The sequence below is a fragment of the Felis catus genome, chromosome B1 (genome assembly GCF_018350175.1).
Source record: "Felis catus isolate Fca126 chromosome B1, F.catus_Fca126_mat1.0, whole genome shotgun sequence".
Lineage (NCBI taxonomy): Eukaryota > Metazoa > Chordata > Mammalia > Carnivora > Felidae > Felis > Felis catus.
This window is the reverse complement of record NC_058371.1, coordinates 135,404,949-135,427,617: the sequence shown is the minus strand read 5'-3', so window position 1 is coordinate 135,427,617 and position 22,669 is coordinate 135,404,949. Positions and strand designations below refer to the sequence as shown.

The 22,669-nt window shown below is 41.1% G+C and overlaps 1 protein-coding gene and 1 long non-coding RNA gene across 11 annotated transcripts in view; one reads left to right on the top strand and one right to left on the bottom strand.

Annotated features, from left to right (window-relative positions):
* The window catches only part of WDFY3 (WD repeat and FYVE domain containing 3), a 277,594-nt gene extending 257,250 nt beyond the window's left edge, over nucleotides 1-20,344 (bottom strand). For 6 of the 10 annotated variants that reach the window (XM_045056143.1, XM_045056147.1, XM_045056144.1 and 3 more), the window contains exon 1: nucleotides 9,272-9,295. The gene's annotated coding sequence lies outside the window, so the exon portion shown is untranslated. Of the gene's footprint in view, nucleotides 1-9,271; nucleotides 9,296-20,278 lie in introns of those variants that run through there. The other 4 variants (XM_023252964.2, XM_023252963.2, XM_045056148.1 and 1 more) reach the window with 2 other exon arrangements.
* Nucleotides 20,345-20,854: 510 nt separating this feature from the next.
* On the top strand, nucleotides 20,855-22,277 carry LOC109499444. Its single transcript, XR_006596968.1, has 2 exons — nucleotides 20,855-21,381; nucleotides 21,684-22,277. It is a non-coding gene; the product is annotated as an uncharacterized LOC109499444 (long non-coding RNA).
* The last annotated feature ends 392 nt before the right edge of the window (nucleotides 22,278-22,669 follow it).

Below are 22,669 nucleotides of genomic sequence, written 5' to 3'. Positions count from 1 at the left end.
GAGAATCCCAAGCAGGCTCTGCACTGCCAGCACAGGGCTCAATCTCCAAAACTATGAGATCATGACCCGAGCCAAAATCAAGAGTCAGTCTCTCAACCAACTGAGCCACCCAGGTGCCCCTGTTAATTATAGTTTTAAATAAAAACTTTATGTTGATGAGAAAAGCAAATTCAACTTTAGCGTAAATACATGAAAAACTAATTTATGCAGTGACTTTCAAGAAGCATCTAACTCTCAAATAGGCTAAAAAAAAAAATTAAAAGCCACAACAACGCTTTTGACAGCACAGATAGCTTTATATATAAGTACTGCTTATTAGTCCTTAAATCATCCTAAAACTCTCTAACGTTAACTATAAGAAACAAAAATTTTATGCCGTTTTCATATTAATAAAGGTGCATCCTTAATAGAATATAAAATGTCAAGTAGTACACATTTTTTGAAGTAAAACAATAAAAGTTGCTCTCCACAACACTTAATCTTCTTTTCCCCTAACCCATGCCCCAAAGATAATCAATCATAAAATTCTGGTATGCATTTTATAAACACTTCCTATACTCAGATATGTGTGTGTGTGTGTGTGTATGCACATATACATACATATATACATACACACACCTTCACAAAGGATATATTGTGTTTTAGCATTCTATAAACCAAAATAAAAACAAATTTTAAAATAAGGTCTTTATGGCTGAGAAACTGTACAACATGAAATCTAAATGGGAAAAGATCTGAATCTAATTAAGACAAAAACATGTTGAAAACTTTTAGAAAATATTATTAAATTTTGGGAACTTGCAGACCACATTATTACTTCTGTAGTAGACACTTCTTGGAGTGGCTAGACAGCCTACAATCCTTCCCTTCTCTGTGCCATGATGAATGGCCTTGAAGGAAAAGATCAGAGGAAAAACCAAGGAAAGATTTAAGGAATGGCTATTTGGGAGGGGGGAAAAAAAAGAAATGGCTATTTGAATGAACCTCTTACAATGGTGCCATACCCTAAAAAATTCCTCACCAGAATCCTGCTACTACCAAATCAAACAAATCAAAATGTAAAGGCTCTTAATAATCACTGGAGAGATGGCTCAAATCAGAGATCAAGTCATAAATCCTCCTGCAGCCAGCCTAGTCCTTGCCTAGTGAGTTCATGAAAACAACCACAACCAGGTGGTAGGAAAAACAGTTATGCAAGAGATCAATTACACTAAGATGGACCTCAGCTGCTACTACTGCCCAGGATCCATTTGCCTGAGTTCCCCATAGGCACTACTTCTTAGCAGGCAAAATACTGCAAGCCCCTTGGATTATAGAAATGGTGATGGCAGTGGGTGGGGGATGGGTTAAATAGGTGATGGGGATTAAGGAGGGCACTCGTTGGATGTGGTGTTCAATCACTAATTCTACACCTGAAATTAATACTACATTGTATGTGAACTGGAATTTAAATAAAAACTTAAAATTTTTAAAAATCTTTATTCATTGTTGAAAGAGAGAGAGCACAAGCAGGGGTGGGGTGGAGGCGGTGGGGAGGGGGGGGGGGAGAGGGGGGCAGGACACAGAATCTGAAGCAGGCTCCAGGCTCTGAGCCGTCAGCAAGAGCCTGACATGGTGTCTCGAACTCACGAACTGCGAGATTATGACCTGAGCCAAAGTTGGATGCTTAACTGACTGAGCCACCCAGGCGCCCCTAAATAAAAACTTTAAAAAAATGGTGATGGCTGATTCTTTCTATAAGAGACACCAATTCTGAAGTTGCCTTGCCAGCACCACTACACAAGATTAACCGAATGTCTCCTATAAATCACATGGCCTTTGATCTAAGCATTCACTTCAAATGGCAGTGAGCGGATGCTCAGGGCCTCATATCAAATAGACTCTTCTTCAGACACAGCTGGGTCCCTAATAGGAAGAAAAGGCTTCCTGAAGCTTCGTGTACCAGTTGTTGCTCCAGCTAAAAACTTCTGAATCTAGGATGCTGCGGCCTACAAGGCTGTGAACCACCAACCAGTAACCGCTGTTTCCTATCTCCAGAATACAATGGCTGAGGGAACCAATGATTTTCGTAGAGTGATTTCTGCTCTCAAAGTTTTGCCTTTTATCTCAAGAACTCTGAAATCTGCTGATCTAGAAGTTTTAGTACCCAATGAGGAAATATTTATACCAGGAAACAAAATAACTGCTTCACTCTATTGAAAGCTGAGCTTATCATGTTCAGTTTGATTTCCTCGAGACAGTAGAAAAACAAGAAAAGCAAAAACAGAGGCTACAGAATTGGCTGGGGGTGACTGTCCCTGACTAGCAAGGGGAGAAGAGATTGCTACTATGACTTTGGGGCTTGGAAAACCATGAGAAGAACTCTGGGAGATCTGGAATACATTCTTACAATACTGTGTACACGTTAAGGTTAGTGAAAGACTATCACAATTCTATACTGTTGGAATTACCAGAGGCTCAGACCCTTTCAAGAATGAAGGATTAGGGGGCACCTGGTGGTTCAGTTAAGCATCTGGCTTTGGCTTGAGTCATGATCTCACAGTTTGTGAGTTCAAGTCCCGAATTGGGCTCTGTGCTAACAGTGCAGAACCTGCTTGGGATTCTCTTTATCCCTCACTCTCTCTGCCCCTCCACCCCACCACCTCTATCTCAAAATAAAAAAGATATGAAAAATAAAAATAAAAACAAAACAAGAAGAATAAAGGACTAGGTCAGCTTGTTAGGAACAGAACCCTGATAAGCCAAGATACTAGCAGAAGGTACAAAATCTGAAGTAAAACAGATTAGGGTGTATGCACTGATGAAAAGCTAAAGATTGAAGCCATCATTTATATCCTTACTAGTCACTGGTGTATAGTAAGTACCCCATCTTTCCCTTTAAACACATTTTCTTTTTATTTCCCTTTCTTTTCCTCCAATCATGCAAATGACAATTTAGCAGTAATTAAATTTAAGTTGTAAAATATCAAGAATCACAATGAAACCAGTGGCAGCAGGCTATCACCTAGACTCAGTATCCCTATGGCCCTGCCTCTCGATGTGGTACCTCAGCTTGCATGGAGATTTTCTCCCACTAAAAATGCATCAACAGATGGGACAGCAGGGTTATCTTCTGCATTTACGTAAGTGGGGAGGAAAAGGAGGGGAAAGAAAAGAAGGGAAAAGGGATTAAACTACTAAAGGCTGAGATATTCTACATATTTCCTAGGAGGGCTGCCCCACTTTTGATTTCCCCTTCTTAGGAGTGGCCCCCAGCACACAAGCATAGACTCCTGGGATTATAACTATGCCTCATAATGCTCGTCCCTGTCTCTGGGAGACAGATACCTGATCTGAACAGGGTAATCTAATCCTTTCTTTTTTTTTATTTAAAAAAAAAAATTTTTTTTTTAACATTTATTTTTGGGACAGAGAGAGACAGAGCATGAACGGGGGAGGGGCAGAGAGAAAGGGAGACACAGAATCGGAAACAGGCTCCAGGCTCTGAGCCATCAGCCCAGAGCCCGACGCGGGGCTCGAACTCACGGACCGCGAGATCGTGACCTGGCTGAAGTCGGACGCTTAACCGACTGCGCCACCCAGGCGCCCCATAATCCTTTCTTATTGGAATATAAAAACTGAAAAGGCAAGGCAGGGAGTCTAGAGAGAAGGTATAAAAATTGCTAATGAGGGGTGCCTGGGTGGTTCAGTCGAGTGTCTGACTTTGGCTCAGGCCATCATCTCACAGTTTGTGGGTTTGAACCCCACATTGGGCTCTGTGCTGACAGCCTCGAGCCTGGAGCCTGTTTCCCTCTCTCTCTGCTCCTCTCCTGTTCATGCTCTCTCTCTCTCTCAAAAATAAACATTAAAAAAAAATTGTTTTTAATTGCTAATGAGATCTCTAGAGGTCTCTAGTTTTTTTCTGATCAAGCCCCACTTGTTCAATTTGTCATTCAATGTCCAGTACAGATTCCAAAAATGGCTTTTGTTCCCTTTAAGCTAATGACTATCAGCTAACTGCAACCCCCAAAATGCTATTACGACTTCTAGGAAGTAAAAAGAGTGTGGAAGGTTCTCATTTTAATGTCAAATTATCATATTTTTTTTACTTCCTCTTACCCTGCTCAAAAAACTCAACTCCTAACATATTGTACTTTGCCTCCAGAATTATGACATTAGAACCCTCATGCCTACCATGCTTTTTCATATCCTCTTATTTTGCAACAAAGCGTATTTACTCCAAAGCTTCAGTTTGTTCACTTCAACAGCAGTTCCCTGTTAAGACTTTACAATGAGGCATCAGCAGTTCTCTGCAACTCGTGATGCCTTACCAGTGCCAATAAAGCAAAGTAAATGATTACTGATTAACAATGGAAATGAATTTTTTCCTTAAAAGATATTTAGTATAGGGCACCTGGGTGGCTCAGTCAGTTAAGCGTCCGACTCTAGGTTTCGGCTCAGGTCATGATTTCACGATTTCATGAGCTCCAGCCCCTCATCCGTCTCTGTGCTGACAGTGAGGAGCCTGCCTGGGATTCTCTCTCTCCCTCTCTCTCTCTGCCCCTCCCCTACTCATGCTGTCTGTCTCTCTCTCAAAATAAATAAACTTAAAATAAAAAGATATTTAGCATACAAATGTCAAAGGGCACCTGGGTGGCTGAGTCAGTTAAGCAGCTGACTCTTGATTTGGCTTAGGTCATGATGTCACGGTTGGTGAGATTGAGCCCCTCATCAGACTCTGAGCTGACAGTGAAGAGCCTGCCTGGGATTCTCTCTCTCTGCCCCTCCTCGGCTTGCTCTCACATTCTCTCTCTCTCTCTCTCTCTCTCTCTCTCTCTCTCTCTCTCTCTCTCTCTCTCAAAATAAATAAAACATTAAAAAAAAAAAAGTCAAGCCCAGCCTGCTTCTCCTGTTACTTAAATCCTAGGTCACCAACACAGACTCATGACAGCAGTTTTAGCCCCAATCTTCAATTCCAGATCAAGTCGTTACTTTTTAATTTATTTTTTTAATTTATTTTTGAGAAATAGAGCATGAGCATGAGGGGCAGAGAGAGAGACACAGAATCTGAAGCAGGTTCCAGGCTCTAACCTGTCAACAACGAACCCAACGCAGGGTTCGAACTCCCAGACTGCGAGATCATGACCTGGGCCAAAGTCTGAGGTTTAACCAACTGAGCCACCCAGGTGCCCCCAGATCAAGTCGTTATTAACACTAATCCACCTAACCCTTACACCCCAGATTAGATGACAAGGGATCCTAGCTTGTTCTGATACACCCTCTGCTCTATTCTTACCCTTTCTGCCATTTTAGCCCTGTTGATACCTCAGTTATCATAACTAGGCTTCTGTTTTGACACTTTTAGAGGTTCCCAGTCTGGTCCCTGCCTTTTCTCTTCCTAGGACTGGGACACCTATTTTTGGTTACCAGTCCCAATCCCAAGGACAGAAATCAGGTCCAGTACCCACAAACAGAATTCTCTGGCAGTCACTCATACGTGTGTACATGTAGGTACTTATTTTATTCATTTACACACACACGCGCGCGCGCGCACACTCTCTAAGATTCCATGTGCTTCTTTACCTCAAATTCACATAACAAAAGGTTGCATGGATGGCTCCCTGGCCGTCCTACTCCTAATATGGCTTACTAGAGACCTTTCCTCAACACCTGTAGTTTAAACGAGAATGGCTGCAACATGCAGTACTATTTCTAAGTGTGGACTCCTTCCAGTCTGTCCTGTATAACAGTAACCTCTGCCCTAGTCTAAAACTTGGCCATGTTCTATCATATCATTAATACAATAAAACTCTATCAAATCTTGAGATATTGTACAAGTAAGCAAACTTACAGAGTTTAGAAACAAATACATAAGCAAAAGAAAAAAATTATTTTCTAAATGGTAGGACTGTAAACTTTGTAATACAGTTATATTAAAATAACATAATATGATTCTTGGACATACATATGCCAAAAAAACTTTTTTTAATCATTAGATTATAATTTTTTAAAGTAGAGAAAAACACAAAGACTATATTACATTTTATAAATATATTCTATTATAGCATATAGAAATGACCAACCATTTTATTCCCCAAAGTTCTAAGCAGTAATTTCTTGATTAAGAAATTAATAAAACAGATAAGGTATATCAGGGCAGTAAAACAGTGCATATGTCTAGTCATATAGATTAATATCTCCCTTTATTTTTAAGATTTTATTTATTTTTAAATTATCTCTCTACCCAACGTGGGGCTTGAACTTACAACCCTGAAATCAAGAGTCACATGCTCTACCAACAGAGCCAGCCAGGTGACCCAATTAGTATTTCTTCTGATCAATGCTAAATACTCCCTTATGAAACTTAAACTTCTAATTCTATTTGGTACCCAATATGGGATTCCCCTCACTTTCTCCAAAGTCTGGCTTCGTTATTATTACACCTTCATTAAAGTTCCCTCTCCTGGTTTTCCCTACCTTGATTCCTAACTAAAAAGATCAAGCCACAAATGGGATCATCACAGGTATAAGGAAAAACTGCAAAGCAGCCCAAGATTCAAGGAAAAAGGTGTGTGTACTTACCCTAGGTAAGCCAAGAGAGTTGCAGCACGAACAAGTGCAATGACTAGTAAGGAACCTCAAATACTGTGGCTAGAGAAGGAAGCTAATGAAACTCAAAACAGACATTACCACAATATTTAGTAATTATCTGTTCATAAGGCAAAGTAGTTTACTAGTTCTTTGAAATGAGGAATAGTATTTTATCATTTTGACATTTTCAGCACAGAAAGTAGACAGTTCATAAACTCTTGCTGAGGGGCGCCTGGCTGGCTCAGTCAGTAGAGTATGCAGCTCTGGATCTCAGGGTCATGAGTTCAAGCCTCACATTGGGTGTAGTGACTGCTTAAATAAACTTAAAAAACAAAACAAAACTCTTGTTGACTGAAAAAAACAATCAAGAATTCAGACGATAGTAAGGAGTGTCAAATATACTCAACTTAGACCGCAATACAGTCACTGTGGAATGACAACTTCCAGGGAAAACCTTACTCTAACAAAACCAAGTGTGATATGAGTTCTAAGTTCCTCTTCCCCAAAACAACTCCCTATCGATCATTAAGTGCAATGAAAAATGCATCCCGTACCATGGATTAATTTCATTTATGCTTACCCTTTCACCAGGCAATTATTTTCCTCTGTTCCAATTTTGTATTACTATAACCGTTTCCTCAATCTAACACTATGTTTAATATTTATTTTTTAAAAATCCATTTTATTACAGGCATCTGGGAATAAGTTACTGGCTAATATATCTTCTAAACTGCTGTTCGCAGACACCTTATAGTGAGTTGAATTCTCATGAAGAAAACAGATATGATGGGAAAATAATAACGTAATTTAGTTTTAACTGTAACTCCAATAAACCAGAGGATTCTTTACTAAAGTAGTCACTTTGCCATCTTTAAAAAATTTTGTAAAAATAGGACTATTTTATTGACCCCTTAGTGACAGTAGATGATGAAATGCACCAAACTCAAAACTTGTGTATAGTACTTAACTCTGCTACTCAGAAGGATGAGACAAAAAGGTTTTAAATACCAAAATCAGCATGCTATAAGAGCATTTCTAAGCTTTAACAAAACTGGAAAAAAAAAAAAAAAAACATGCAGATGTGATTAATTGATATAAGCATGCTTGTACTAAATAATACCACCAAAACAACAATTAGGTACTGGAATGCAACTCTTCCATTAAAATAGCACTTGGCAAATGATTCTCACTGGACTGGACTGGAATGATGTTTTGACATCAGGATATGCAAAGCAACTATTAAAATCTACACTTAACGTAGGTGTTAACAAGCAGAGTAGGAAGAAAGGCTAGAATATGAGGATCCTTTTAAAGATCTTTCAACACTGGCAAGCAACAGTCAAAAAATGGCTCATTTTTGATGAATGTCTTAGGCTGAGAAAATTCAAAGTGCATGCAAATTCATAAAGAAAAAAAAAGAATAAGCTTTCTAAGAAAGATACAATACTGTTCTCCAAGCTATGCCTACAGATCACTAGTATTTTAAGTATTGTCATCTCAGAAGGGCTATTCGGCATGTATTTCTCCTGCCCTGTCCCAAACACACGAGTACATGTCGGTGGTAATGGTAGCATTCATGCCTTTCGACAGCTGCCATGTCCTGTCCGGCTTCCCCACACCCTCCCGAAAGTAGAAACACCTATGCCAACCCGTGTGGTTGGTTAGGTTATGCAATCTAACACAAGCTGGGAATCACTGAACTTATTTACTCTGGTGACTCAGATTTAAATCTAGGTCTCTGTGGAAAAGGAGGTGGAGAACACAAATGAATGTGTTGACACCATTCTCCACTAATATTTATTACATAACTAAAGCAAACTCAAAATATTTTCTGCTCTTTATATAGGTTTGGCCAAGACACTATAGCTTTCAGAAATACTTTAGGTCTGACTAGGTCCAGCATAGCATTGGCTACATTGAATAACCTCAGGTAGAACGATTCTCCTTTATACAAAATTCTTTCTCTCCCTCTCTCCCCCTCCTTTTCCCATGGTGTTGTCATTCAACCCCACTGTCCCTTTCCTTCTTCCTCCAGCCTCTTCTTCAAGCTGCCACCAAGAGCTACCTCTTAGCAATGAACTTCACAATGTCAAGATAAGTTTTCCAATGACATTTCACTCAGAGAGAATAGAAATACTTTAAACACAGGAACCTCAGAAACAATAAAACAGCAATAAAACTGTTCTCATTTTGACCAAAGAGATAACTCACCTATTTTTGGAGTTACCAAACTAAGATGAAATATATATAGCACATTTGTCATTAATCCAACAGATCAAATTATCTTTAAAAAGAATAAAATCATATTTAGTACAATTTTCAGGGTGACCTAAGCTCTAAAATACTTCAGGAGCAGAAGTAAAGTTTTCATGTTAAAAATAGTTTTCCTAAATGTTTTACTTTATTCCTAATCCTTATCTTCATTATTTAAATATTAAAGTCAGACTAATTTCTTCCTAGAAAACTCATCTGACAGTAAAATTGATTTATTTTATAATTTTCTGTAATTCTGACATAAGCAAGTTTCAATATTCACCAAGGAAATCCCATCAATCTCCCTGATATTCAGATCAAACATCATCTTAAGGTTCCCCTAATTGTCTCAACTAAAAGTAACCTTTCTACTCACTAAGCATCCATAGAACTTCTGTACCTCACAGACTAATCACATACTATTCAATTACTTATGAATCTATCTTACCTTCACCATATAATAAAGGTATTAGAAAACTATACATGTCTTAGACATCCATGTAGCTCCCAATGCACCCAGCACAGCATACTGTAAAACATTTAATAGATATTTAGGAAAAATTATAGAATTACTAATATACATTATTAGCATCATTTTAGAGTCTATTTACAGTGTATCATCATTTTGGGAAATAAGAACTAGGTTCTTAGAGCCAGCTGAACCCCTTATACTTGATCTAATTTAGTCACTAGTCATTACACAAGTAAGTCAAGCTAAATAAAATTATTAAGCAAATCAATGATTTTCCTAAAAACAACTGACACGGTTTATTTTTATTTCATACTTGTTTATTTAAACATGGCATTTATCATCTAAATCACCTAATACTGTGTTTTAATGAGCAATGTGCCATGGGGAAAGAACCTGGGCTTTAGAGTCAGAGAGACCCAGGCTTTTATCAAGAAAAACTGATTATGAATTTACCAAAAGATTTCTAGGGCAAAAAGAATAAAGAAACATAATAAAACATGTATTATCATTCTTTCAGTCGATAATGAATAGTTTTAGAATTCCTAAGAGTGACAGTAAACATTTATTTTCTTAAGACTTACATAATTTTGTGACAACATGCTTATTACCTAAGTACATTCATTCACTCAACAAATGCTTACTGAGGGCCAATTATATCCCTATGTGTATGTGTTTAGAGAATAAAACTTGCTGAAATACATTATACAATATGTGGTAATGTTCTACAGCTGTTTATTCATCTACACTATAAATACCCCTCTGCTTTTCCAAAATCTCCTCTATATTCAGTACAGTGATAGAGGGTACTTAATAAATATGCCTTAACTAACTGTCCAATATTTCTTTGTCTATATTCTGTTGCACGTTAAGAATGAAAGTTCACAGTAAGCAAATATAGTAATGATTAAATAAAGAAGTCCAGCAAAGCAGAATTAAGAATGCCGTGTAACTGAAATTTTACATGACTGTATCCAGTGCTGTGAATGAACTACCCAGTGGAAAATAATCAGCCATTTGCCTAGTTACTTGTCACCCTTTTTACAGCAAATGCAGGAAAGAGACCTTTGTCTGGTATCTACAGATATAAGGCACAGAATCTGAATTTGTAAATGCTAACCTCTTCACCCTGAGGTGAAAATAAATATCAACATTCTTGTATTTGTCAACATTTTTCAAAATAAGCAAGATCATTATGCTTTTAGTAATAAAACACAAATCAGTATTATATTATAGTCATGTAAATGTTACCACTAGGTAAAGGGTGATATGTGAAAGGTACATGGGATTCTACAATTTTTGCAACTTCCTGTATTTTATAATTACTTCAAAATACACAAACACAGGGGCACCTGGGTGGCTCAGTCAATTAAGCGTCTGACTTCATTCGGCTCAGGTTGTCATGATCTCGTGGTTCATGAGTTCGAGCCTCGCGTCGGGCTCTGTGCTGACAGCGCAGAGCCTGGAGCCTGCTTCGGATTCTGTGTCTGCCTCTCTCTCTCTGCCTCTCCCCTGCTCATGTTCTGTCTCTGTCTTTTCTCAAGAATAAATACCATTAAAAAAATTTTTTTTTAAACTTAAAAAAATGCATAAAAAATATATGTATCAGTAAGGTAATACAGTTTGAATAAATGTTAGAGAAGTTAAAGCAAATATATACATTGCTTTCCCAAATTCAAACACTCAGAACATACTAAGAGATCTGGATATTTTGAGAAGATACTTGTGGTTTGTCTTTGTTTTTTTTTTAAGGATGTATTTTAAGTAATCTTTATACCCAACGTGGAGGTCAAACTCACAAACTGAGATCAAGAGTTGCATGTTCCATCAACTGAGCCAGTCAGGAGTGCCACTTGTGGGATTCTTTTTCAACTGCTGAGTCCTAGAGGCGCCTGGGTGGCTCAACCAGTTAAGCATCCGACTCTTGGTTTCAGCTCAGTTCATAATCTCACAGTTCATGAGTTTGAGCTCTGCATCAGGCTCCATGCTGGTGGTGTGGGGCCTACTTGGGATTCTCTCACTCCCTCTCTCTCTGGCATTCCCCTGAAGGAAGGAAGGGAGGAGGAGGAGGAGGAGGAGGAGGAGGAGGAGGAGGAGGAGGAGGAGAAGGAGGAGGAGGAGGAGAAGAAGGAGGAGGAGGAGAAGAAGGAGGAGGAGGAGAAGAAGGAGGAGGAGGAGAAGGACGAGGAGGAGAAGAAGAAGGAGGAGGAGGAGGAGGAGGAGGAGGAGGAGGAGGAGGAGAAGGAGGAGGAGGAGGAGGAGGAGAAGAAGGAGGAGGAGGAGGAGGAGGAGAAGAAGGAGGAGGAGGAGGAGGAGGAGGAGGAGGAGAAGGAGGAGGAGGAGGAGAAGAAGGAGGAGGAGGAGGAGGAGGAGGAGGAGGAGGAGGAGGAGAAGGAGGAGGAGGAGGAGAAGAAGGAGGAGGAGAAGGAGGAGGAGGAGGAGAAGAAGGAGGAGGAGGAGGAGGAGGAGGAGGAGGAGGAGGAGGAGAAGGAGGAGGAGGAGGAGAAGGAGGAGGAGGAGGAGGAGAAGGAGGAGGAGGAGGAGGAGAAGGAGGAGGAGGAGGAGGAGAAGGAGGAGGAGGAGGAGGAGAAGGAGGAGGAGGAGGAGGAGGAGGAGGAGAAGGAGGAGGAGGAGGAGAAGGAGGAGGAGGAGAAGGAGGAGGAGGAGGAGGAGAAGGAGGAGGAGGAGGAGGAGGAGGAGGAGAAGGAGGAGGAGGAGGAGAAGGAGGAGGAGGAGGAGAAGGAGGAGGAGGAGGAGAAGAGGAGGAGGAGGAGGAGAAGGAGGAGGAGGAGGAGGAGAAGGAGGAGGAGGAGGAGAAGGAGGAGGAGGAGGAGAAGGAGGAGGAGGAGGAGAAGGAGGAGGAGGAGGAGGAGAAGGAGGAGGAGGAGGAGGAGGAGAAGGAGGAGGAGGAGGAGGAGAAGGAGGAGGAGGAGGAGGAGGAGAAGGAGGAGGAGGAGGAGGAGAAGGAGGAGGAGGAGGAGGAATAATGGCTAAGTAGAACACCATATGCCAACTATACTTCAATAAAAAATATATTGGCTATGTATCAAATTCTTACTTTTCTTAGGCTAATATTAAATTAACTGGCCTCGTTAAGTCCACACTGGCTGAAGAAGAATAAAACAGGCTACGGAGAAACATACAGGAAGAGGAAGCTGGAAATGCTATTTAAAAATGCAGCAGGGGCTCCAGGGTGGCTCAGTCAGTTAAGTGTCCGACTTCAGCTCCGGTCATAATCTCATGGTTCATGAGTTTGAGCCCCACGCTGGGCTCTCTGCTGACAGCTCAGAGCCTGGAGCCTGCTTTGCATTCTGTGTCTCCCTCTCTCTCTACCCTTTGCCTGCTCACACTCTGTCTCTCTCTCAAATAAATAAACATTAAAAAATTTTTAATTAAAAAAAATTAAAAATGCAGCAAATTCATCAAGTATTGACAACATACCTTTTACCTGTGTCAAAAGTACCCTGTAGCATGATCCCTCTCACAACATAGGTACCAAGGGCTTAAGAACTGAGGAAAGCAAAAAGAATTAGTGTCAAAACTCAGTTGTCACTATTATTTTATCTAAGGGCTCTGCAGTAGAAAGGACTGTCAACAGATGAAGAATCAGAGGCCAGATGGGACAGGTCACAGGCCCAAAGTAACACAACTCTCTAATGGCAGAGGTAGAGCAAGAATTCCAATCCCTTAATTTCTGGGCCTCTGAAGTGCCATTATAAATAGGCACTTATCTTTCATAAGTAGTAATAATGAATACTTTAAAGGGATTAGGCCATACACAAAAGAACAAATAACTGTAATTAGTTTATTAGGAAAAAAAAAATCTCATCCAATAGTCTTCTAGACTCAAAATACAAGTACAGTACTTTAAATCCACTATAGCTTCACAACAATTAGTTGACTTAGTTATTAATCTAAGCTTGTAACTTCACCAAAATGGATGGTAGGTACCAGTACCACCTAAGTCTGTTTTCCTTGCTAAGCAGATTCAGTTTTCCTAAGGCTTAACAGTGTCTGCTGCTGGGTCAGCATAACAAAAAGAAAGGGTTGTCAAAGTGCACCCACAAGTCTCAAGCATGCTCAGGTACTGTAGCACCTGACCACCATAATGCTCTTTTGCAGAACAGCACAAACAATGATATATTGAACTTAAAATAACTAAATGCATTAATATTATCCCAAGTCATACGCTAATATACTGCATACAAATAGAAGCAAGGACGATTTTTTTTTTTAATTTGTGAGAGAACTTAAACCTAAGTCACTAGTAATTTTCCTTAACCTAAGAAAACCAACGTACAAATTTAATAGTAAGACCACTCTATTAGAGAAATAAAATGAAGGCCCTACTCACGCATAACCATTAAAACAGCAACAACAAAAAAACTCAAACCCAAAACAAAACAAAAACTCAGCACTTAGTGAAATTATAATTTTGTTGGTCACAATACAAATAGTACCCACAATAAACAGACTAAGATATACAAGGTATTTCATGTACTAAAACACTAGAGGACCTATCACCACCAGGCCTGTCACAATGGATTACAACACTATGGAAGATCAATAATCCAATATTTATGTTATACATAAGACAGCCTACTGCACACAATTTTTAGTAAAACATAAATGAAAAATTATTCCTATCCCTAACATATGGTACTTTAAATGCTCTGCCTCTTCTTACAGCTTTTGCGGGTAGGTCACTTGGGATCTCCCACCATCCTTTCCCTGCAGGCTCAAAGACATGCAGGTACTGGGGAAGGAGACAGTCAGACAGAATGTGGAAGCCCGAGATGTAAGGACTGAGGGATTCAAGAGTTACTGGTAAGAGTTCCAGGCTTAAGATGATACCTAGATGTTCTGGGGCTGAAGACTCCCTGCTAGGGCCGGCCATTTCCCCAAAGGCCTGCACCAGGATAGTAAGGTAAATCACCAACTCTAATTGTTTGTTCAACCAAATGAAACTCACTAAGAAATACTATTTTATTTCTAGTACTAGACTTTTCACACCCTGCTCCTGCTTGAGTTGTTTATAGAAGTGATATTCTAGACCTATCAGTGGTTTATTAAAGAGTCAAAGGCCCAGTAATAAAATAGCCCCCAAAAATTCCTGCCAAAGAAAGGAAAACAGAAGTGCAAATGAACCAAAAACTGTGCAATGACCACCATCTATTTAGCCTGGAGAGAAATTATCTACATTTCTCTGTTACATTTACATTCGCTGCTAATGAATGAATGAAAAAATTTCTGAAGTATTTGTCATTTCTTGAGCTTGTGATTAGAGAAAGGGCAAATAAGGCAGTAGAGAAAGAGGTTAAGAGATTTGGGGGAAGCTTGCCCATGGGTTTAAGGGAAGCAGAAGAAAGAACAGGCAAAGGCTGGTACACGGGTGTGCACTTAATCATTCACCCAGTATTTACTGAGCACTTATTATGCACAGCTCATTGCTCCAGCACTAAATGCACAGTGGTCAGCAAAACATAGAATCCACATTCACATCAGGGTAGCAGTCACTACACAGTACTGTTAAGTACCTCTTACCCAGTTTTCAGTAATTAGTCCCATTCTCAGAAATTCTAAAATTCAACAGACATTAATTCAATGAAATAGGAATTCAGAGGTTTAAAAAAAAATTGAGGGCCTCAGCCTAGGGAGAGGAGACAAACAAAGCAGCTATTAAGTAGGGGTATGACAAAGAGTGCTAAGGGAACACAGAGGAGGGATAATCTAGCACTATTCCCAGTAGAAGGAAAGGCTTAAGGTAAGAAAGGTGGCATACTTCAGAAACCTCAAGTAGGAGATAGGAATGCATCTCTGTCCATGGAGAGGACGCACTCTAGGGTCAAACTCACTGAGCTCAGAAGTCAAAGTCCTCACGCTGGCCTGCTTAGTCTGCCGAGCCTCCACTAGCCTGACCCCAGCTCTCACCTCCCTCCGCCAACCCCTTGCTGTTGTCTAGACATCTCAAGCACCCTCCCCTCAGCACGTGCTCTTCTCGCAGATCTAAAACTCTCATTCCCTTGAATATTTTGAGTCTCTGCTCAGATGTCATAATAGAGCCTTCTCATACAGCCCTCTATAAATGGCACCACACCCACACCTCAGCAACCTACTGCTCCCTAACTCCTTACCTAGCCTTATGTTGTTCCATTGCACTCATCACCAACTGACAATAGTATACACTTGTCATCTGTCCCCCTCTAGAATTTAAGTCCCTTGATAAAACTCCATCACCTAGAACTCTGCAGAGCACTCAAATCTTTTTCTTTTTTTTTTTTTTTTTTTAAATGAACAAATGAATGGCTGTCAGAGAGGAGACTGGAGAAGCTAGAGCCTGGTCACAAACACAGAGCTTTGTACAGAATAGGACCCCATGCTTTAATGGCTTTTGATGGCTTAGAATCTATTAAAAGATTTTAAAGAGGAGGAAAAACATACTGAAAAGATCATAACCGTGTATTTTTCCAAATTAAAAAGGAAAATTTGTTTTGGAAACAGGGTGAGAGGAAGTGATGCGCAGAGGTGTGACTACAGCTAAGGAGAGTATGTATAGAAGGGCACTGTAGCACTTCAGCTGAGAAACAGAGGCCTGAATCAAGGCCTCTAAAGAGGAAACAGAAGAGGAGAAATACTTAGAAGACAAAAGCAATTGGACCTAGTATGTGCCTGGGGGTGGAAACTGAGGAAGACAAAGGAGTAGAAGATGAAGGTCTGGATTCCACTCAGGACAGGGTAGATGAGAATGGCATTTCCTCACATTGAGAAGACAGGCGGCACAGGAAGGACATTTTGGGGGTAAGGTTATGAGTTGAGGTTTGGACAGGTTGAGGTTGACATGCCTATGGAACATCTCAGTAGGTAAGTCTAAACTAGCTGTTGGGTATATGAATCTAGAGCTAAGGAGTATAGTTTGGATGGGTAAAATAAATAAGGAAGAGTTAAGGATGTATACTAAAGTATCACAAATGTACCATTTTTAAATTATGTTTAAATTTATTGCTCCATCTGGAAAAACTAAAAACCATTATAGATCCCAGAATAAAATCAGCACTCTGAATGCCATTAATACTTATTACACATGAGTATGTAACAAATAAAACTTGACCAACTTGATAGTAGCAATAAAAATCAAATATACTGAGGAGCACCTGGGTGGCTCAGTCGGTTAAGCGTCCAACTTCAGCTCAGGTCATGATCTCACAGCTTGTGGGTTTGAGCCCTGCATCGGGCTCTGTGCTGACAGCTCAGAGCCTAGAACCTGCTTCGGATTCTGTGTCTCCCTCTCTCTCTCTCTCTCTCAAAAATAAACATTAAAAAAAAAATTTTTTTTAATCAAATACACTGAATCAAAAATATACACTATAATCTTCCATGAAATTTAGCTTTCCAAGTATTGAAAGTGATGCTATATTCATTTATGTGTTAACACTTCTTACAAGTTCCTGGATGAGTTCAAAGATTACATGATTGAACTATTTTTTAAGTCCAAGCAAATTTGAAGAAATACTTTATAATTTGAGGTTTTTTTTTTAAAGTTTATTTCTTTTGAAAGAGAATGAGGGAGAAAGAGTGGGATGGGCAGAGATAGAGGGAGAGAGAGAATCCTAAGCTGGCTCCACTCAGTGCAGAGCAAAATGTGGGATTCAGTCCTGTAACAGCGAGATCATGACCTGAGCTGATACCAAGTTGTACACTTAACCAACTATGCCACCCAGGTGCCCCAATTTTTTGAGTTTTTTTAAATTCCAAAGTTTTATGAAAAGAAACAAATCTTTACCTAGGTTTTTCTTAGCCACATTTAAAAAATGTTAACAGCTAAGTTTTAGAATTCCTTACTGATTCCTTTCAAAAAAGCAATTCATGAAAGGCAATTTCACAAGAAATCAAGAAACATCCTTTAAGTGCTATAGCCTTTATAGTGAGACCATGACTGATGACCAAGCCAAAAATAAAATTATTCAGCAATGCCAATCATAAACTTCCTATGTTAGTTCAAATACTACTGAAAATGAGAAGAAGTCAAAAATGTTGGGGCACCTGGGTGGCTCAGTCAGTTAAGTGTCCAACTCTTGCTTTCGGCTCAGGTCATGATCTCATGGTTCATGAGATTGAGCACCACATGGGGCTCTGTGTTGACAGCACAGACCCTGCGTGAGATTCTCTCCCCCTCTCTCTCTGTCCTTCCCACTCTTGTGCACTCCCTCTCTCTCTCAAAATAAATAAACTTAAAAAAAAAGTCAAAAATGTTAAAGGAGACTACACACATAATAATTGCTGAAATTTTAATAACTAATAGTAAGTACTGAATGCAGAGCACCTGAAATTCTTACAGTGCTGGTAGGAATACAAAATACTATAGTCATTTTGGAAAAAAGTTTGGCTATTCGATATAAATTACTACTTTTGATAAATATACCCTTCTCCTAGGACCCAGTAATCCCAACTGAAAATATCTGTCCTTCACATTGTTTATTGCAGCTTTATTTCTAACTGACCCAAACTAGGCACGACTCAAGATACCTTAATATAGGCCATGGTAAGAGTATTTACACTACAAACAGTAGCAAATACTATAAATTCGGGATTTTTTTTTGGAGAGCAGGTTGTTAACACATTTATCAGCATACCACTGAAAAAACTACTGACACATGCAACAACTTAATGAATATCAAAATCATTATGTTAAGTAAAAGACTCAAAATATTGCATATTGTAGGATTTCATTTATGTGATATTCTAGAACAGGGAAAACTATAGGTCTGTGAATTAGATTAATAGTTGCCAGGGGCTGGGGGCAGAGGGAGAGAACCTTTTGGTTGGATGGAAATGTTTCTTATCTTGATTGTGGTGATTATCCAATTGTATACATTTGTCAAAACTACTGCATGTATATTATACTTCATTAAACCTGATGACAAAAAAAATTAAAGTAGGAGTCATTTATCTCTTAATTCTTTTATGGATGATAAACGCATCATACACACAAAGGGAAACTGGAATTCAGCGGAAATATCAGGAAGGCAGATTTTAACTTACATAAACAGAAAAAGACTTAGAATGTTGAAGAAAGATGTGAACCTGTTATCATATAGGTATGAAAATCAGGTGCCAGATGATCCTTCCAGGATGCTACAGAAATGGCCCTACTTTGGGTGTGATTTCAGATTAGCATCACTAAGGGCTCATCCTCCTTGGGAGTCAGTGGTTCTCAAGTTCCATGATATAGTATGTTAGATAATCTCAGATCCACTTTTCCAAACTTTTTTTTTTTTTAACGTTTATTTATTTTTAAGGAAGAGAGACAGAGCAGGGGAGGGGAAGGGAGAGGAGACACAGAACTCGAAGCAGGCTCCAGGCTCTGCACTGTCTGCACAGAGCCCTATGTGGGGCTCGAACTCAGGAACTGCCAGATCATGCCCTAAGCAAAAGGGGAATGCTCAACCGACTTAAGCCACCCAGTCACCCCTTAGATCCACTTTTCAATCGCTTGTCACTTACTCTTTGTTTACTACATTTTGCAAGACCAGAACATGTTTTCTAATTCGTATCTTCTTTGTGCAGAAATTTTTAATTAGAAATCTAACATTTTTTACATGAATCAATTTCAACACAGAAAAACAAACTAGTATAAATCTGTATTTCTAGCAGGTTGAGAATAGTTCAAAGTATAACATGTACTACTGTGCTCAAATGTCCTAGGAAGAGTTCTCAAATCAGTCTAATGCATATGTATTTCTAAATATAAAAAAAGAAAAACATACCAAGCTATTTCCTGTGCTTAGAGTCCCATGATAAAGTTTTTTTAAAGCAAGGTTTATTTTTTGCTAGACCTATGTCCTAATACACACCTAGTTTTTTTTTTTTAACCAACATATTTTTGGTTCTGTTTTACATTATGTTTGTTATAATTAGCCGGATGGTGGAAACTAATTGTTCTAAACCTGCTCTCAAATGATTCCAACCTGAAAATATACTGCTATCTCAAAGCAAAAGGTTTTGTTCTTCTTTTTTAATGTTTGGTTTTCAGACTACAATAACCATTTGGAACTACCAACTCATGCCCATTACTGAACAAAAAACTGTTTTTCCTATGCATTAGCACCATTCTTCCACAGGAAACAACCATTTTTAAGGCACTGGAAGTAGAGATAAGGATTCACACATATAGTAAACATCCTTTCAATCAGGTTTTATCCGATTATTTCAGCGAAAAGAGGACCTAATAGTGTAGATCTCAGAATTCAATGATAAAAATCAATGAAACGCTGCACCTGAGGATCAAACACTGGCCAGGTGGGCCAAAAGGCTTTTGGTAGGAAAGGTCACAACTGCTCTTTGAACCCCACCGTAACTGTGAATGTTTGCGAGGCCACCACATCCCATGCACAAGAGAATAAAAGGGCAAACACCCCAAGAGCATCTAGGTTCCTCGCATAAACGAAGGGTTTCCAGCACAGGGCGTTGGGGGAGAGCAGGGCTTGGGAATAAGCAGGAGAGGCCCGGGAGACAGCGCCCGAGGGATGGAGGCCTCGCTCGGCTGCGCACGGGCGCTGGGGGGGCTCCGGGAAAGGAGACCCCACAGGGTCTGGAAATGGGGCTTTGGCGGGACCCCTATGCCTGGACCGCTAGGTTACACCTTCACTGCTCACTAGGGGCAACGTCCAGCCCTGTCCTCCCCCGCCCCCCGAAATACCCCAACATCCCTCCCCACCGCCAGCCGCGCGTGACCCCAACCCCGACCCCACCGCGACGGCGCCCTCTCCAGGCCGCGGTGGAGGACACAAGGCAGGCAGCCAAGACTGATGGCAGCGGCGGCTGGGGGCAGCGCGGTCCCGGGGGAGGGCGGCAGCTGGGCCTCGGCCTGTCCGCAGGGGCAGCGGGCACAGGGCCGCGAGTGGGCAGCGCCTCCGCCCCGCACAAACAAAGCGGCCCGGGCGGGCCGGGCGCAGGGTGGGGTGGGGGGCGCTGGCAGTGGGCACTCACCGGAGGGCGGGCGGGCCTGGCCCGGGAGCTGGGACCGCGGCGGGCCCGAGTGCGCGCCGGCGACGGGGAGGGGGCGGCGGGCACAGTGTCCGCGGCGGGGCCCAGGAGCCCCGCGGCGGGGCCAGGGGCCGCGGGCCGGCCTGGATTCTGCGACCGCGAGGTGCGGGAACCGGTCCGCCGGCGCGGGCAGCGGCGCTAGGCGGCCGGGGCAGCGACGCCGCCGCCTTCCCCTTCTCCTGCCCCGGTCCCTGCTCCCCCGCGTCCTCCTCCTCGCTGGGTCCCCGCCGCCGCCGCCGCCTCAGCCTCGGCGCTTCTCGGGCTTCTCCTCTCCATCAAGGCCGGGCCGACCCGCAGGGACCATCCCGGAAAGTGAGGGGTTGTTGCCGTTTCCCGCAGCTGTTGGTGGCCATCTTTAATCCTCCTCCTCCTCCTCCTGCTTTCTCCACCTCCCGCTGGCTGCCTGACTGACTGACTCTGGATCCTCCTCTTTCTCCTCCTGCTCCTCCTACTGAGCCGGCCGCAGAAATTGCAGACACTCTTCCTCTCTCCCCTCCTGCCTTTCCTTCCTCTTTCCTTACTTCCTTCCCTTCCCTCGTCTTCCCGCTTTCCCCCTCACTCTTACTGGCTGCTTTCGCCCCCTTTTGCAGGCAGCGGGCGCTGGGTTCCCTCCGCTTGAGTTTGGCCCCCGTTTTCACTCCTGCCCCTCTTCCCCCTTCCCTTCCAGACGCACACACCCCAGCTTCCTTCCCCTCGCCCAGCGCTCAGCTGCTCCCGTTTCCCTCTCCCAACTCACTGACGCTTTCCCGTGGTTCCCACCCGCCTCGGTTACAATTTCTCAAAAGACTCAGCTGTGTAAGGACACCTGGGTTCTGCTCTCCCTACCCTACACCCATTTGCTGGATGCTATCAGACGGCGATGGAAAAAAGGAAGACTGCGTTAATTTTACTCTAGCTGGAGTACAAAAGGACTGCCCACGCTAGCTATTTTACTACGCAGCTTTGAAACTCCTGGATGGTGTCGTGTTTGGCTCCAGTCCATTACTGGACCGAGGAGTTGAAGAGCCCAGTCTCAAATGTTGCCTTCCCTCACTGATCTTGAGCAGGTTACCTTAAAATTTTAGGGGTTCCCCCTTCAATTATTTATACCTTTGCAATCCTAACAAACACAGTGTTTACACGAAATTAACACGCTTTGATAAATCCAGAACTACTTAGTGATCATCAGTTTGCCTCTCTCTCTCATGTTTCTAACATGATCAACCCAGTAGACACTTTGGGGCAAGCCTCAGTTCTGGCAGTGGAGGCAAACTGAGTCAGCAATTAATTATGAGTGGAGACTTTGAAACAGGCTTAGAGTGGGGAAGTGGTAATACCATTGTTCTAATGACAAATTTTATTTTCCTAGCACTGCAATCTACAGGAGCTTGTGAATTTCCTCTACTGAAAATGAAGCAAAGGGGACGTGCTGATTGCTTCTTTTTGTTACTTTGCCTTTGGCAAGTTGAACCCATTTGCAAGGATCCACACAAGGTGGCCCAAGGTTTCTGCTTCTTAAGGATACTAGCTATAAAAAAAAAAAAAAAAAAAAAAAAAGGCACTTTACCCTTTCAGAATAAAAGGATTAGATGTGTTCAAAGGCCAAATAGGGAGAAATGTTTCCAAATGTAGTTTTAGTAAACTAAAACTCAAAGTGAGTAATTTTTTTAAGTTTAAATCCAAATACTGTTATTATGAAAATATGTTTTAAAGTTCTCTGAAGACAGCATGTTCAACTAAAAATGTTAGTATGCTTTGAGGATCATGGAGATGGGATTCTATTTCTTTGACCATCACAAAGTAACGTGTACCCAGTTAGGTTCCAGATTTCAGCTGCCTTCTTTCAAACCAGTCATTCTACTAGAAATGAACAACCTGCATCAGCATCTAAAACTTTCAAACCCACATATGTCTTTGAGACGACTTTGCATAATACATTTTGGAATAAATTATTGAAAACAAAGCACCTTTAAAAAAAGCACCTATATGATATGTGTGTGTGTGTGTGTGTGTGTGTGTGTGTGTGTGTGTGTTCTTTTCGGCCTTTTGATGTTTATTCTTTAGATTTTTTGTTTCTCCAGTCTATTACTAAGCGAAATTACCACAAAATTCTTAAGTATTTCCTTATAAAACTGTATATTTGCAGGAAAAAAGATTCAATAACATGAATACATAGTAAGAAAATCAATTGATTTCTAAACACTGAGACCAGCATGCATTTTAAAAGATTTTCAGTTACATATGAGGTTTCAGGAATCTTACTGTAATTTTATTTACACTAAGGAAAGCAAAGTTCTACATTTTTTATTAATATCTTAAATATAAATATTTTCCTGTTGAAAGAAATACGTTGCA